Source organism: Lissotriton vulgaris, chromosome 4_1, assembly GCF_964263255.1.
Source record: "Lissotriton vulgaris chromosome 4_1, aLisVul1.2, whole genome shotgun sequence".
Classification (NCBI taxonomy): domain Eukaryota; kingdom Metazoa; phylum Chordata; class Amphibia; order Caudata; family Salamandridae; genus Lissotriton; species Lissotriton vulgaris.
Genome location: NC_141691.1, coordinates 1391210377 through 1391227831, shown reverse-complemented (window position 1 = coordinate 1391227831; position 17455 = coordinate 1391210377). Strand labels below are relative to the sequence as shown.

Sequence of the window (17455 nt, the reverse complement as noted above, 5' to 3'; positions counted from 1 at the left end):
ATTTGCGAGAGGGAGAGAACACTGGTGCGTTTGCTTTAAGGGTTCTTAGGGATGCTGAATTACAGTATTTTGGCTTGTCTGTGGACAGTGGGAAAGTTTTGTCCCTATGTGTGGGGTAGAAGTTTTTTTGCTGTGAACCGAAGACATATCATTAGCAATGTTCCCTCTAATTTTTTCCCTCTGGGTGCGGCAGAGTAAGGTCTCTGTGCGCTGCAGCCACGGCTATGTGCGCCAACAACCCGACCGCTCTTGTAGACCATGGCTTTAAGTGGGATGAAAAAACTGGGTGTCTCTCAAAGGGGCATGACCGATGCAATTAAGGGCGTGGCTTAAAAGCAATTAAGCTAAAAATCTGTGCTTAGCATAGTGTGCCACCCGACTGATATTTGGCTTCTTCTGTCATTGCATCAGATATTTAATACAAGCAACATTACACCTACAAAAAGCCAGGACTATTAGTGTTGTCAACGGTTGTTTGTGGCATGAAGTTATATATAATATTGATAATGCTTCTGATCTTGTGATAGAGGTTGTGGCTTAATGCTCGAGATACTGACTTAGGGGGTGAGTTTTGAGTCTCGGGTCAGATTAACATCCTGTGATCCTCTGCAAATCAATTAATCTCCCCATGAATACAAATAATGAAATAAATCATGTAAATCGCTCCAATACCTTTGGGTTGAGTTAGCACTATATAAAACTTGCTGCATTTCTTTTCTAAATGCAGGGCTGATAGTTTGCCTTTAGAAAGAATTTATGTTAAATGCAGCCAATGACGGACGCTGTTATCAGGGGAGCAACTAGACCCAAACTTGTGTGGAAATACATGGGGTGTTTGTGTGGAAACTAATGCCCTAGCCTTGTGCTGCACCTGCCTCACCCTGCTATGCAGAGTTTAGCTGCTATGCAGAGGTTAGCTGCTGTTCTAAAAGAACTAGGGCACCAGTCATGCTCTGCAGACTTTTTGGGAAACAGAGGTAATGAAAACTAGGGCTCGGTCTTGCGTTACACTTGCCTCGCTCTAGTGTGAAAGGGTTAGCTGCTGAGCAGGGTATAGCTTTTGTGCAGAGTTTATCTGCTGTGCTAAAGAGAGAAGGGCACTAGTTGTGCTCAGTGGACTTGTGTGGATAAGCAGGTGGTGAAAACTAGTGCTCGGTCTTGCATTGTACCTCTCTCGCACTGCTGTGCAGTGGTGAGTTGCTGTACAGGTTTTAGCTGCTGTGCTAATGGGACCAGGGTGCTAATAGTGCTCTGTAGGCTTGTGTGGAAACAGAGGTAGTGGAAAATAGTGCTCCGGCCTTTCGCTGCACCTACCGCACTCTGCTATGCAGTGCATGGGATAGCTGCTGTGCATGAGTTAGCCGCTGTGCTAAGGAGGCCAGTGCACCAATCATGTTCTGCAGACTTGTGTGTAAACAGGTAGTTAAAACTATTTCTCAGCTTTGTACTCCACTTATCTCGCTTTGCTGTGTAGGAGTTAGTTGCTGTGCTATGGGGAGCAGGCCGCTAGTCGTGCTCACAGATGTGCTTGGAAATAATGAAGGAGTGCTTGTGTGTCAAAAGAGAGGTGCCCAATAACCAACCACTGACCACCTTATCCCAGCCCTTCCAGTGAACTAGAGTTGCACCTGCACTTTGTGCTACCGAAGGGGTTAACTATTGAAGTGCTTTTATCCCTATGGGCATTTCAGCAAGTTTAAAAGCATAACGTGTGTTTCAGGATCCAGGATCATCTGAAAGCTCATGTTCGTGCTTTTAAATTTGCTGCATTTCTTTTATTTTTTTTTTAAATACACTGTTTGAATTTATTTGCCTCCCTCTTATGAGAATCAAAAGAAGAACACAATCAATTTGTCTTTGACCCCACGTTCTCTCCTCCTCCCAAGTCCCTTCTGTTGAAAGCCAGGTGATGCTTGGGTTTTGTAGACAACATCAGTGAGGATGACAAGTAATAGACGAAAAACAGCAGAGTCATGAACAATAATAATATTAACAGATATAAGTTCCTTGTGACTCTGCGGGCTCCTTCTCAGGGATTTAGATGGAGATGAAAGGCTTTATATAGGCATCTGCACCACCGCGTTGTAACCAACTGCATATGGCGCCAAATAATGAAGCATTTGCGTGCTGAGGTGGAGTGCTTTGGGCGTTTTACTTAGGCGGCCTATATTCAATCTTCCTGCTCTTCAATACGGACCACTTGTCTCTTCAAATAGTACTCCTTGGAAATAAGGATTGCACCTTCAGTCTCATGCGCTTGCGCTGGTCATGTTCTGGCTCAGCTGCCCACCTAAGGAATATGCATACAACCTTAGCGACCTGAGACATGGTAGCTGTAGTGCCATCACCAAACTCCAGAATCTCATTGTAAATAGGCGGTGCTATGCCAATAGCCTGGCCAGCAAATTAGGGGTTGTAATACAAGCCATTTTTTTGGGTGACCCCTGTGGGAGCATCACAGTAGCCAGTCAAAAGAGAGAAGACGCAATCCTCACCACCGTGCCTAGCATTGACAATGTAACTTAGATCAGGGGGCAATGCACCATTGTTCGCTGTCCGGGATGCCTACGCATTAGGATATAGCTTGGAGAAGTAATCAGACAGCTTGGCCGGGTAAACCTATCTCCATTTTCATCAGGGTCGTCTATCACTTCACACTCCTCTGCTTAAGCCTTTGCTTCCGCTTCTGTGTGACTGACTTCCACCAGATTTCGGAAGGCCACTTATTCCATGCTGTGTCAGGCAGCACACACCTGTTTGTATACCTGATAACTACGACGAACACTGCTGTGATCCAAGGCAGAAAAAAAGGACCGTTGTGGCTCCAAGGATACTTTGGAGGATGCAGCTCTAAATCACTGGCTTTTAACGATCTGTGTAGAGCCAGGGCTAAGCCAGCTCCTCCAGCAACAAGCACGCCCAGCGTGAACAGGGCCACCTTTCGGCCTCTGGACAGACTGGAAAATGACATGGAAGCCCGGGGCTGCGAAGACCAGGCCACCTCGCCCTCAGTGACCCTATGCACCGAGCTCCGCGCAGCTAGGCTGACCGCCACCACCCTCATCTTTGGCTTTCTAACAAATGCTGTACACCTAGGATATTGAGAATGGTGTCTCAATTAATGCAATATCAATTTGATGTAGTGCATATTCCAGGTGGTAGAAATGGCAGGGCTGATTTTTTGTCCCGGTTTCCCTTGAGAAGAGACGATGGTGATCGTCAGAATTTTCATGAGTATGTGAAGAAGACACTAAGGATTGTTTCGTAGCTGCTTTAGAGATACCTGAACTTAGTCTTGGCTCGGAGGAGAATTGGATGAATCTCTACCTGGGGTTCCCAGTATATTTTTGTTCTGATTGATTATGCATCCAAGTGGCCAGAAATAAAGATGGTCAAGGAGCCTAGTGCGTCCAGCTTGGTGTTGATTCTCAAGGAGGTATGCATGAGAGATGGGTTCCCGAAAGAGTTGGTTTCCGACAATGGGACCCAATTTGTGAACGGAGAGTTTAAATATTTTCTGGATTCTTGCAACATAAAGCCCTTGAGGAGTTCCCTTTATCAGCCACAAGCACATGGTCTAGTTGAACGAATGAACAGAGTGGTGAGTGAATGTATCAGGTGGGCAAAGTCAGAGATCCATGATGTGGGCAAAGTCTTGGATGGCATGTTGTGGTTTTATATAACTACGCCACACTCCACTACAAAGATTTCTCCTTTTGAATTGTTGAGGGGAAGGCGAGCCAATACAAGTTTTAAACCAGGATGGATGAATAAGTGGATCAAGTCAGAGTTTGATGTGATGAGTCTTATGGACAGTGTGAAAGGGAATGTGTTAAACGCCCAAACTAAATAAAAGCGTTAGTTTGATCAAAGAAAAGAGTTTAAACCGTTCCAGTAGGTGGGGGTGATGTAACCTGGGTTAAATCACATGTTCATGTAAAAAAAGGCTTGGACAAGTGTGGTGCACTGACCACTGTGATAATGGTCAGAAAAAATGCTGTCCAAGTTGAAGGAGAAAAATGGTGGAATGTTAACAAAATTGTCAAGGTGAAGAGGAAGGAAAATTACAAGAGTGTCATGCTTAACCACAGAGCGGAAAATGCAGGTAATATGGAAACTGAAGGCATGGGTGACTCCAGAGAGCTTTTTGTAAAGAGAAGCTCCAGAACCAGAGTTATCCCCAGTAGATATTGCATATAGGACTGTGTAGAATATTGATACGACCTAGGTGAACATGCTTGTAAATATTTATTTTATAAAAATGTGTTTTATTGTTGTTGAAGGAGGATATGTAGAGTTCATGTTTAGCACTGAATAGAGATCTCTTCTCCTGAATTCGAGCCTAGAGATTCTAGCGTTGTAAAGTAGCTGTATTCTGTGGTGGAATGTTTGTATTCAAAGCAAGGAGGGTGGTTGGAGCTGGATGGGAGCTGGCTGTGAAGTATCTGTCTGCTGTGTAGCCATGATAATAAACCTACTTACATCAACATTGGTTCAGCCTCATTACTATACTGTTCAATCACATACTGGACCATTGAACACACACATAAGTTCAGTACAATCTGACATGCTAGCTTCAAAACACTTACACACTTGTAAACACAACAAACCTGTTGATCCGTACAATTACGGGGGCATCAGGTTATGCATATGTTACATTCAATGAAGGTGACACAGTACTGATCGCATATACATCGCATTTATATGCTAATGCTGAAATGCGTTTTGCACCGACAACGGAAAAAATACTGACAGCGGAACAGACTGCTGTGATGAGGGAGCGAGCATTGGCTGAGTGGAAACGAATATTTGCTGTGACCCTGGCACTGACCTTAGAGGCTGTCACAAGGGTCAGCCCTTAAAACTTTAAAGCGTTACATCCAGAATGGATACAATGGTCCAGCTCCCTTACTGCAAGAGATGTAGTCTATAGATTTGACTCTACACTACAAATACAGGATTTTCCGCAATACGAATATGAATATCCTCTGCCTAATAAAGTAATGCCTCTACATCAATATGACTATATCATCTATACTGATGGTTCTGCCCAGCCTGCTGTAGGGGCAAAGCACCGATACTTGGCAGCGTGCGCTGCCGTAAAAGGTTGCATTCTGGATGGAGAATTCCACTCTGATAAAACCTGCATGCAGTCACTTGGTGTCTGCACCGTGCAGTTGGCTGAATTTAGAGCTTTAGTTCTGGTACTTGAGAATAAGGATTGTGGATTCCCCACACTAACTGTGTGTGATTTGTATTATTGTGTCCAGTCTTATAATGAATACTTACACTACTGGAGCCAGAATGGATTTAGAGACTCTAAAAGATACACAGTTAAGCACAAGATGCTTTGGGAACAAGTGGCAGAGCTGAAAAGTGCTTGCCACAGCCTCATGTAATACATACATTGAGTCACCAACATATAGGCATACAAGTTGCAGGGAATTCCATGGCTGATGAAGCCACAAAAGCAACAGTGCCAACTGTTGTTGTTGCTGCAATAACACATTCAAGTACAAAAATAGATAGAGACATCATGGTGGCTGTCAGTGCTGCGCGCAATGTCACCCATCTGCCAAAAGGCTTTCCACTCAAGCACTCCTACAAGTTAAGTGTGCAAAACATACTGTTTGCTCCTATTCCCGGAGTGGGGGATAGAATAAAACCAAATTCAGACCCCAGATTAGGTTTAATCCTGGCAGCACATGAGGGTCTTGCATCTGCTCACACAGGGGTGGCAGCTATCATTTCACTACTGCAGCAATGTTATTGATGGCCAGGTCTCTATAAACAGAATCAAGTACGTTGTCCTTAGAAGATACATCTTCCAGCTGATGAAGGGTTCCACCGTAGCACTCCCACCACAGACACATTAACTCATTTTAAACAAGCCTCTCACTTGTGTTAATTTGGATCACTGTGGCCCCTTAACATCAGATGGGCTTACAACTACATCTTGGTGGCAGTGGATTCCTGCTCTCGATTCCTATGGTTCTGGCCACAGCAGTCGGCTGATGCCTGAACTGTTATAAAAGATCTGCAATTCTCTATCGAAACATACACAGTTGGCACATTTCATTCCGACGTCAGTCTGGCGTTTGCCTCCAGGGCTTACAAAGATGCCATGGAATGTTTGGGTGTGACCATGAGTTATTCCTCACCATACCATCTTGAGAGAAATTTGGTAGTGGAGAAGAAAAACCCCGGGACCTAAAGAATTCTTTAACAGCAAGGGTACTAGGCTCAGGTCGCAGGAGGGGCCATCACCTACATGGGGTCCAGAGGACGTTGAGCATTCTGTCTAGAAAATCCCTGGGTGGTCTGACTCCCTATGAGATCCTGTTTAGGGTTAAGATGTGGGTCCCAGACCTCAACAGCCTCAGCACAGTGGCGGCGGAAACATCATTTGATATAAACAAACATTTGGGTGTTTTACAGGAACTGAACAGGTTCTGGGACGCCCAAAGCAATGTCCAAGTAAAATGCACCGACGAAGTGAAGTTAGCACTAGCGACTCCTGTTTGGATTCCCAGAATTGGGTACCTGGTCAGGGAGAAAATTGTGGGCAAGAAAGATTTTGAGCCATCCTACATAGAGCCTGCACCTGTCCTGGCTGTTAACGGTACAAGAACTGTACTTCTCCCACTCCTCGCTGGTTGCAAGAACAAGAGATTTGTCTCAATTGATCTGGTCAAACCGCATTATGTGGCTGATTCTCAACAGTAGGCTGCATGGGGTCCTGGGTAGTTACCTGCCTGCTCTTAGTACCGTACAGGAAATCCTCATGGAAGCTGCACTCAGTGATGATGTTTACACTCCCTGGCTGAGGACAGTAAACAACAATGGAGAATCCCTTCTACCTGTTACAACAACACCTACTATACAATTGACTTGTACAGAAGCACTGATTTCAATTTGGAATCCTGACACAAATGCTGTTTACATCAATGTACCACAGATCGAGTCATCACCCACTTCTCAGCAACCTGCAGAGCTGCCATAAATAGATTGGTTTGCCTCTTGCTACTTCATCGAATTTTATTACTTTTCTTAGGATTCATCTGATCTGCCGGTGCCTCCATCTTTGCCTCTCCAGCACAGACTGTGTGCTTTCTATCTTTGGTTGAAGAAAACTTACTTTGTTCCTCCATTGCTATGCCTTTGGATTACACTGGACAATGTGTAACCTTTACATTCTTAATTACCTGTTAAATCAATGTCAGTCCCAAATTTAAATCTATCATAATATCAATTATTTTCAGAAAACATTAGGTCACAGTTATGCCATCACCCATGACAGCTCCCACATCATGTTTAGATAGTGAACTGATGTCACTAAAAAGGATATACACCAAAAATACCTTTGTACAGTATGTTCACTAGGCCCAATAATCTTCATAATTTCATTCTCAATAAGCAAAATATGAATCAATGTGTGTCAACAAATACTGCAATGTTGGACCAATATTATCATAAACTGAAAGCAGATTACCTTTGTTTGGGCATTTCATAATGGTAACACTTACTTCAAGTCACTAACGTATATGTCAATTATCAAACATTATATACATAAATTCTGTTGTGACGTAGTTTAGCAATGTATCTCATACTATGTAGATACCTATGCTTTTGAAGACAGTCTGAAAAAAATATTTGTGTGGATTGACAAATACATAGCCCTTGAAACATTTCAAATACAAACCAGTACAGAGCAAAAACTTCTTCACATTTGACTCCTAAATATCTCTAGTTAATAGAACATTGTTGTATAATTGTGAAACTGTTTCACTAAATATGCTGGCTTTCACTATAGTCAAAAAGTTGTAGAACATCACAGTAATCATTACATACAATGACTCTCATATGTTATTTAAAGATTGAAATGTAAATCACAATAGGCACCATAATACACCTTAATGCATTTCAACATTTGCCTAATCAGTCACGAGTTTGGTATAAGTTCTGAGTTTTCCTGATGGGTTACTCAAACATATATGTGGCAGAATTTTTCATCTTCCAAAATCCCTTTAAGTTTCTAATTTTTATCTATGATTAACCCCTTCGCTGTGGCGGCTATTCCGCCGCAGCACTAAGGGGGAGGCGGGGCTGCGCGGCGCTCCCGTGCTCGTGATGGAACCGCTCCGTCACGAGCCTCGGGTGAGCTGTGCTTGTGATGGAACGGTTCCGTCACGGCCCGCCTGCTCTTTAGAACGCCCAGCGTAGGCGCGGAATTCGCGCCGCGCAGGCGCGGCGAGCGGGCCATGACGGAACCTTTCCGTCACCAGCACAGCCCACCCGAGGCTCGTGACGGAACCGTTCCTTCACGAGCATGGGAGGGGTTAATTTGCATCTGGATATGACAAAGGACATTGAGGAATGGTTTTGGGTATGTGTCACTCTGTCGCCAATGAGTTTCAGCAAATATTGTATGCCTATCACAATTATTTGGCAAAAACAGACTGGCTTACTGTTAGACGGGACCTGGAGGGTCGGCCGAAGACAAGGGGAGAGGTCTCCGGGGAGAGCCGTCTCCAGCGATCGTACAGACAAGTAACTTCCCCCCCACAGATGGACACCACACAAGGATAAGATTTAACGTTCTTTATAAGCAATCGTAAGGTACGGTAGAATGGTACAAGGAGGTCTGGACTCAGGGGTCCCCTCGATATTAGTCTCTTGGATGGGAAAGGGGGTAGCGGGGCAGTCTTATTACCAATGTGGTAGATGCGATGAGATGATGGATAGCTCACAATCCTCGAGCTCGGCGTTCTTAGGAGGACGGGCCGCGGCAGCGCCAGCAGGTCCCGGGTAGATCGAGGTGGTAACGGTCCGCGGCAGCGCCAGCAGGTCCCGACGAAGATGGTAGTTACAACGGGCCGCGGCAGCGCCAGCAGGTCCCGACGAGGATGAAGGTTGCAGAGGGCCGCGGCAGCGCCAGCGGCAGGACGATAGTTCACAAGGCAGGGCTGCGGCAGCGCCAGCAGTCCGTCAAGGATGAGTTCTTCACGGTGTCTCTCGACTCCAAGATACAACTGCCTTCCTGCTCTGGAGCTGCCTCAGTTATAGGTCTGGCGCCCTTTGATGTCCGGACCCTCGCACTTGGAGGTCGGGAGGTCCGGGATGAGGGAGTCCAGACACCCAGCAGGGGGGTGGAGCCAGCGCCCGGGGAGGCTGGGGGCGATCGGCACCTGGCGGGGGAGAGCCATCGACACTTCTTCTCTCCCATTGACCTGCCGAGTGGGCCGTTCACCTCCTGGGTGGATGGTGGTGCCGGGATGTCGGGGCCTGGCCAGGCCCAGGGTTGGGGTCGAGCTGAGGCCATGCGGCCTCGTGGTGCAGTATCCAAGATGGCAGCCGGGCTGGGCAATGGTGCTGATGGTGGCCCGGGCCCGGGACACCGAGATGTCCGGGGGTAGGCGTCCCGTAGGGCACGGAGTGTGGGTTGCTTCTGGGGGTAGCATCTGAGGCGCCGGGTCCTGGCTCTGTCATGCGGGGGGGGAGCGAGCCCTTCATGTGGCCTGTCCAACATGCGTCCCCCCCAGCTGAAGGCGGGGAGAGTCACCCATCCTCTTGGGGACTCTCCTCGTCGAGGCGGAAAAAGCGTGACAGGCCATCCGCGTTGGCGTGATCCTGGCCAGGGCGGTGCTCCACAGTGAAGTCCATCCCCTGCAGGGAGATGGACCATCGCAAGAGCTTGGGATTTTCCCCCCGCATCTGCATTAGCCATTGCAGGGGGCGATGATCTGTTTGCACCCGAAAGTGGGTACCGAAGAGGTAGGGCCGGAGCTTCTTAAGGGCCCATACGACTGCAAAGGCCTCCCGCTCGATGGTGCTCCAGCGCTGTTCTCGGGCCAGTAGGCGTCTGCTGATGAAGGCTACTGGTTGGTCGACTCCCTCGGGTTCAGCTGGGAGAGGACGGCCCCAATGCTGTGGTCGGAGGCATCAGTCTGGACAATGAATTCCCGGCTGTAGTCGGGAGCCTGGAGCACGGGGGCGGTGCACATGGCAGCCTTCAGCTTCTCGAAGGCCGCTTGACAGTCGGGAGTCCAGTCGATTCTTTTCGGCTGGTTCTTAGATGTAAGTGCCGTGAATGGCCCCACAATGCTGCCATAGTCCTTCACAAACCGTCGGTAGTACCCGGTGAGCCCCAGGAAGGCCCGGACCTCGGTTTGCGTTACGGGGGGCTGCCAGGACTGGATAGCAGCGATCTTGAGTTGGAGGGGGGCCACCAGACCGCTCCCCACTTGGTGTCCGAGGTAGGTCACGGACCCCTGGCCAATTTGGCATTTGCTGGCCTTGATTGTGAGGCCGGCCTGTTGGAGGGCCTGCAGGACCTCTCGGAGGTGGCGGAGGTGGTCTGACCAGTGGCGGCTGTATACCGCGATATCGTCCAGGTAGGCGGCGCTGAATTCTTCGAGGCCCGCCAATACCTGGTTCACCAGGCGTTGAAAGGTTGCTGGAGCGTTTTTCATGCCGAATGGCATCACTTTGAAATGGTAGTGGCCATCCGGGGTGGAGAAAGCGGATCGTTCTTGGGCCCTGGGGGTGAGGCCGATCTGCCAGTAGCCCGCTGTCAGGTCGAAGATGCTGAGGTAGCGGGCAGCCCCCATGCGGTCGATCAGTTCATCGGCTCGGGGAATGGGGTGAGCGTCAGTTCGGGTGACAGCGTTCAGACCCCTATAGTCAACGCAGAATCGGAGCTCAGGGGTGGTGCCGGGGGCAGCAGCTTTGGGGACCAGCACGACTGGGCTGGCCCAGGGGCTGTCCGAGGGTTCGATGACTCCGAGTGTGAGCATTTTTGATACTTCTTCTTGGATGCAGGCACGTACCCGATCTGGCACGCGGTACGCCCGATGTCTGATGGGGGGACTGTCCCCAGTGTCCACATCGTGCAAGCACCAGGGGGTGACCCCTGGGGTGAGGGAAAATAGGGCTGCGAATTGCAGCAGGAGGGCCCGACAGTCTTGGCGCTGCTCCGAGGTTAGTGCATCTGACAGCCGGACCCCGTCTACTGAACCATCTTTTTCCCCGGTCCTCAGTAGGTCAGGGAGGGGCTCGGAGTCTTCTTCCGCCCCACTGTCTGTAGCCATCAGTAGGCTGAGCTCTGAGCGCACAAAGTGGGGTTTGAGTCTGTTGGCGTGGAGGACCCGGAGGGGGTTCCGGGGAGATTCCATGTGGATGAGATAGGTGACGGGGCTCTTGCGCTCGATCACCTTGAAGGGCCCCGTCCACTTATCCTGCAAGGCACAAGGTTCGGTGGGGGACATCACCCATACTTGCTGGCCAGGTACGAACTCTATGGAGGAGGCGTTCTGATCGTACCATTTCTTCATGTCCTCCTGACTGGCTTCAAGATTGGCTTTGGCGATTTCTCGGAATCGTCTGGTCTGATTGCGGAGGGTCAGGAGGTACTTGTAGATGTCTGGAGGGGTTTTCAGGGGGGCCATCTCCCAACCTTCCTTCACTAGGCTGAGGGGCCCTCGAACCGGGTGTCCGTACAAGAGTTCGAAGGGGCTGAAGCCGAGGGACTTCTGAGGGACTTCTCGGTAGGCGAAGAGGAGGCACGGGAGTAGCACATCCCACTGGCGGCGGAGGGGCTCTTCCAACCCCATAATCATTCCCTTGAGTGTGCGGTTGAACCGCTCAACCAGTCCGTTTCCTTGCGGGTGATAGGGGGTTGTGAATCGGTAGGTGACCCCGCACTGCTGCCAGAGGGATTTCATGTATTTTGAAATAAAGTTCGTGCCTCGGTCGCTGACGACTTCCCGGGGGAAGCCCACCCGGGAGAAGATCCCCATTAAGGCTTGGCCGACCACCGGGGCGGTCACAGTTCGAAGGGGGATGGCCTCGGGATAGCGGGTGGCATGGTCCACCAGTACCAGGATGAATCGATGCCCTTGCGCTGTCCGGGGGTCCAGGGGCCCCACAATGTCTATTCCCACCTTTTCGAACGGGGTGGTAACCACCGGGAAGGGTTGCAGGGGTGCCTTGAGTTTGCGGCCGCTCTTCCCACTGGCTTGACAAGTGGGGCAGGACCGGCAGTGATTGAGGACATCATTTCTCATTTTGGGCCAGTAAAAGTGGGTCACTAGGCGTTGATAGGTTTTGTCCTGACCCAAGTGTCCGGCCAGGGGGACGTCGTGGGCCAAGTTCAACAGGAAGTCTCTAAAACGGAGGGGCACCACCATAACTCGGCTGGCCCCCAGCTCGGCGATTCTTTGTTCGCTATACAATAGACCATTGTCCCAATAGATCCAGTGGACCCCGGAGGTATATCCCGTGCTCTGGGCGAGTGCTTGCTGTCGTAGTCCCTCGAGGGAGGGACATGTCTCTTGCTCCTGACGGAATTGTTCTGGAGTGGGTCCCCCTTCTTGTCGCCACTGAGCCAGGTCTGGGAGGTCCTGGGGCTGAGCGAGTTTCTCTTGTGTTGGTTCCGGGGGGTCGGCGTCCCCCCCTGGAGCGATCGGGGGAGGAGGTGCTGGCCATTCTGGTTCTTCTGGTCGGGGGATGGCGCGGGCCGCCATGGACCGGGTGGTTACGCACGCCCAGTCCGGGAGGCCCAACATCCCCAGGTGCTCTTTTCTTTCCACGGCGGCCCACGGGGAACTCTCGAGATCGTTCCCCAGGAGACAGTCCACGGGGGCATCATCGCGGACCGTCACTTTCAGCATGCCGGATACTCCTCCCCACTCGAAGGGGACGCAGGCCATCCGACACATGCTTTCCGAATTGTCGGCTGAACGGACGGGGCAGAGAATGTTCGGTATTATTTGATCTGGGGTCACCAGGTGACAGCGGACGGCCGTCACACTGGCCCCCGTGTCACGTAGGGCTTCAGCCTTGCGCCCATTTATGTTCACCCACTGACTGTATTTTCTGGTGTTGGCGGGTAGGGGAGCCCGCGGGATCATGTCTCTTCCCCCTAGGCACGCCAGGACCATGGCGGCCGGTTCCCACTCTTGTTGCTCTTGTTCGTATTCCTCCTGTTCTTCGGAGACTTGCTCTTCTCCTAGGGCGGCGGCAGCTACTTGGCGGGGCCTTGGAGTCTGGTTCTGTGGGCAGTTCGGGTCATTGGCGTAGTGACCGACTCGCTGGCACCGATGACACGTGACGTTGGCTCTGAACCCCGGGCACATCGGGGGGTTGCCCCGACCGGCCGGGGGCGGGGTGCTGGTAGCGGGAGCGGCCGGGACGGTGTCTTTCCCCCGGCCCTGGCCTCCTCCTCCTCCTCGGGGACGGTGATGGCCTTGGTTGTTCCTGTTCTGCTCGTTCGGGCCACCCCGGCCCACTCGGGTGCTTTCCCATCGGTCAGCCTCGGCGGCGAGCTGTCGTGGATCAGTCAATTTACTGTCGAGGAGGTGCTGCCTGAGCTCGACGAAGCAGTTGTTGGAGAGGTGCTCCCACACAACGAGGTTAAAAAGCTGCTCGTAGGTTGTTACGTTGCTCCCCTTGATCCATCCCTCAAGGGCTCGGCTGAAATAGTTCACATATTCCACCCAAGTTGTACCCGGGATTCGGGTGCAGTCGCGGAACCTCTGGCGGTACATCTCGGGTGTCAGCCCATATCGAGTGAGGAGGGCGGCCTTCATGTGATCATAGGACGTCATTTGATGATCCGGGAGCTGTAACAAGGCATCACGGCCCTCATTGACGAACCTCCCCCATAGGCCGGCTACCCAGTCACTTCGATCGATCTGGTGAGAGGACATGGCGATCTCATAGGCCTTGAACCACTGCTGTATGTCGTCGTTCCGGTAGTATTCTCGGACGACATCTTTGGGGATGTGGATCTTTGGTTCTGTAGCTCCTGGGGTGCGTGGTTGCTCGGGCACCCCCAGGTCTTTGCCTTGCTTACGTAGTTCTATTTCTGCTAGTTTGCGCTCGTGTTCGTATGCCAGTCTTTTTTCTTCGAGCTCTCTTTGTCTTTGTTTTTCTTCCCGCTCTTCTCGGAGCCGTAAGTGTTCTAGGTTCAATTTTTGTTCCGCTAGTTTTAGTTCTCCATCCATTTTGAGCCGTGCCAACTCTAATTCATGCAGTCTGTTTTTTTCTCGCTCTTGGATCTCTTCCCGGGAGAGACCCGTTCTCCTTTCTTCGGAAGGAGTGGTGCTAGTCTCTGGTGTTTCGATGCGTTGGTCCCGGGGACCAGCAGTATTTGCTTCTGCCCACGATTCCAGGGCGTGTTTAAAGTCATCTTTTGTGCTCAGACCGGTGGTAGCAATGCCCAGTTCCATACAAAATTGTTTTAATTCTCGATGGTTGTACTCCTCCAGCTTGTCCATTTGGAATTTCTCCGTAGACCCGCTCTCTTGGGTCGACATTGTGGTTTAGTCGTGGGGTGAGTTGCTTTCTGTACGATTACGCGTTGGTTCGGATCGCGCCGCTGGCCACCAATGTTAGACGGGACCTGGAGGGTCAGCCGAGGACAAGGGGAGAGGTCTCCGGGGAGAGCCGTCTCCAGCGATCGTACAGACAAGTAACTTCCCCCCCACAGATGGACACCACACAAGGATAAGATTTAACGTTCTTTATAAGCAATCGTAAGGTACGGTAGAATGGTACAAGGAGGTCTGGACTCAGGGGTCCCCTCGATATTAGTCTCTTGGATGGGAAAGGGGGTAGCGGGACAGTCTTATTACCAATGTGGTAGATGCGATGAGATGATGGATAGCTCACAATCCTCGAGCTCGGCGTTCTTAGGAGGACGGGCCGCGGCAGCGCCAGCAGGTCCCGGGTAGATCGAGGTGGTAACGGTCCGCGGCAGCGCCAGCAGGTCCCGACGAAGATGGTAGTTACAACGGGCCGCGGCAGCGCCAGCAGGTCCCGACGAGGATGAAGGTTGCAGAGGGCCGCGGCAGCGCCAGCGGCAGGACGATAGTTCACAAGGCAGGGCTGCGGCAGCACCAGCAGTCCGTCAAGGATGAGTTCTTCACGGTGTCTCTCGACTCCAAGATACAACTGCCTTCCTGCTCTGGAGCTGCCTCAGTTATAGGTCTGGCGCCCTTTGATGTCCGGACCCTCGCACTTGGAGGTCGGGAGGTCCGGGATGAGGGAGTCCAGACACCCAGCAGGGGGGTGGAGCCAGCGCCCGGGGAGGCTGGGGGCGATCGGCACCTGGCGGGGGAGAGCCATCGACACTTCTTCTCTCCCATTGACCTGCCGAGTGGGCCGTTCACCTCCTGGGTGGATGGTGGTGCCGGGATGTCGGGGCCTGGCCAGGCCCAGGGTTGGGGTCGAGCTGAGGCCATGCGGCCTCGTGGTGCAGTATCCAAGATGGCGGCCGGGCTGGGCAATGGTGCTGATGGTGGCCCGGGCCCGGGACACCGAGATGTCCGGGGGTAGGCGTCCCATAGGGGACGGAGTGTGGGTTGCTTCTGGGGGTAGCATCTGAGGCGCCGGGTCCTGGCTCTGTCATGCGGGGGGGAGCGAGCCCTTCATGTGGCCTGTCCAACACTTACACACACATTTGTGAAGGAGTAAGACATAATGCCAATCTGTCACGTTTAACATGTATGAAAAAGTATTTTTGATGCTGAATACAATTTGGACATGCTTTGATTCTGAAATGTAGCCATAAATTCTGAGGTCACTAGTCATTTTGGATCACATGCTCACTCTGGTTTGTGTACAATCCCAACTTACCAATGTGACATTTGGTACATCCACTGTATCATAAGTGCCTAGTATGCTATGTCACATACAATACGGCTACCATTACATAATCCACAACACTGAAGGAACATCAAACCTGACACAATAAAGTGATTTTTATTGATTGATTTAGACCTTGTCTGAGATCAACAATATTGTATATGTACAAAATCAGTACGGTATTTAAATAGATTGGTTCATGTTCATAACTTCTGTAAAACAATGTTAAAAAAAGATTTTAAAAAATGTATACAAGTTATCACAAACAAATTCATTTGGAAAAGTGATTTAATCAAATCTGTTAAATCATTGGTACTGAATAAATTATATCTAAAACATATTGGCTTTATAACCAACTTTATACCAAGACTTGATTTGGCCAAACGTATAATACGTGCACAATATCTTGTCAGCCTCCTCAACAGATTTGCAAGCTTCCAACTTATCACTTGTGTTATTTCGGTGTTTATTATAGGCTTTTAATCGTAGGATCCTTAAACAAAGCATTATTACCCATCTTCTAACACTATGGTCTAGTGTGAATCTCAAGTATTTTTGGTCGATCTTATATTCGAGATCAGCTGTAAAGGACCTGGAGAGCTAATTGGGAACAAAGTGCAATATTGAGGTCGAAACTCGGTCTCTGAGTCAATTTTTTCAAGAAAAACATCAGAAGTACAGATGACCAAGACTGCAAGAGGGCAATAGAGCATTGAAAGTGTTCTAAAGCTATCATAAGGTTTTGGTTAAAAATGTAGTGTGTTGCACTGACCTGAAAATGATCATGCTTTAGTAAAGGTCTCAAGGAATCTTCTGCCACAGGCAGTAGACTGTATGCCCATCTCATTACATTTGCCGGAACCCTTGTATAGGCACTTACTACCGTAAGCTCAAGATGTAAGGTTTGTACCGGTATAGCTAAGCTAGTTGTGGATATCTTGTGCAAAAGCTTCACTTCATTTGAATTTAAGATGGACCACTTTCTTTACAGAAATGTACTCTAGTGCATAAGACAAAGTAGGGGGGATCTTAATGTGGAAACTTTCAAAGAGAAGATAAAAATGTCCAGAAGAAGAATAGAATCTCTTTAAAGTGCTTATATGGGAGACAGCCTTTAGCTCCATGTGCTGGTAGTGAGAAGTGGTTTGTAATAACTGTGAAAAAACTCTCCCCAGATAAATACATGTCTTCACTATCACAACTGGTTTCCAGCCTAATTTCTATTCAAAGTGCCTGTATTGTTTTCTACCCCTAAACGGTAGCACTTCTGTTTTAGAGATGTGAACTTAAAAAAAAATTATCTCAGTATAGCTATGAAGAGCATCCATATCGCGCTGTTGACCGATAAGTGTCATGTCAAAAATGACCACGTTGTCTGCATATATAAGAATGTTGATATTACAGGATTCTATTTTTGGAGGATAGTTGTTTAATTTTTGAAAAACAGACAGGTAGATCGATAAGAAATAAGGAGAACAAAAGAGGAGCAGAAAGACATCCATGCTTAAGGCCGTTCAGGAAGGGAATCTTCTGAGTCAGACCCTTATTCCCTCCCATCTTGACTCTATACCAATTTGATCAGTGGAGAGCTACTATTGGCCTTAAGAGAGCTACCGGAACTCCCATTTTCATTAGTTTCCTATGATACGTTAGGCCTATTGTCCCTATTGAAAGCTGTTGAAAAGTTAACAAACACACTATATAGCACTTGTGATTTACTAGACACATATTTAGTAATTAATGTTTGCAGAAGTGCGACTTTGTCTGTCTCTGAATGCTTTGACCGGAAACCTGCTTGAACCATGGG

At 49.5% G+C, this 17455-nt stretch overlaps 1 pseudogene; it reads right to left on the bottom strand.

The window, feature by feature from the left end:
* Window positions 1-2151: 2151 nt before the first annotated feature.
* On the bottom strand, window positions 2152-3064 carry LOC147724031 (cytochrome c1, heme protein, mitochondrial pseudogene; annotated as a pseudogene).
* Window positions 3065-17455: the final 14391 nt, after the last annotated feature.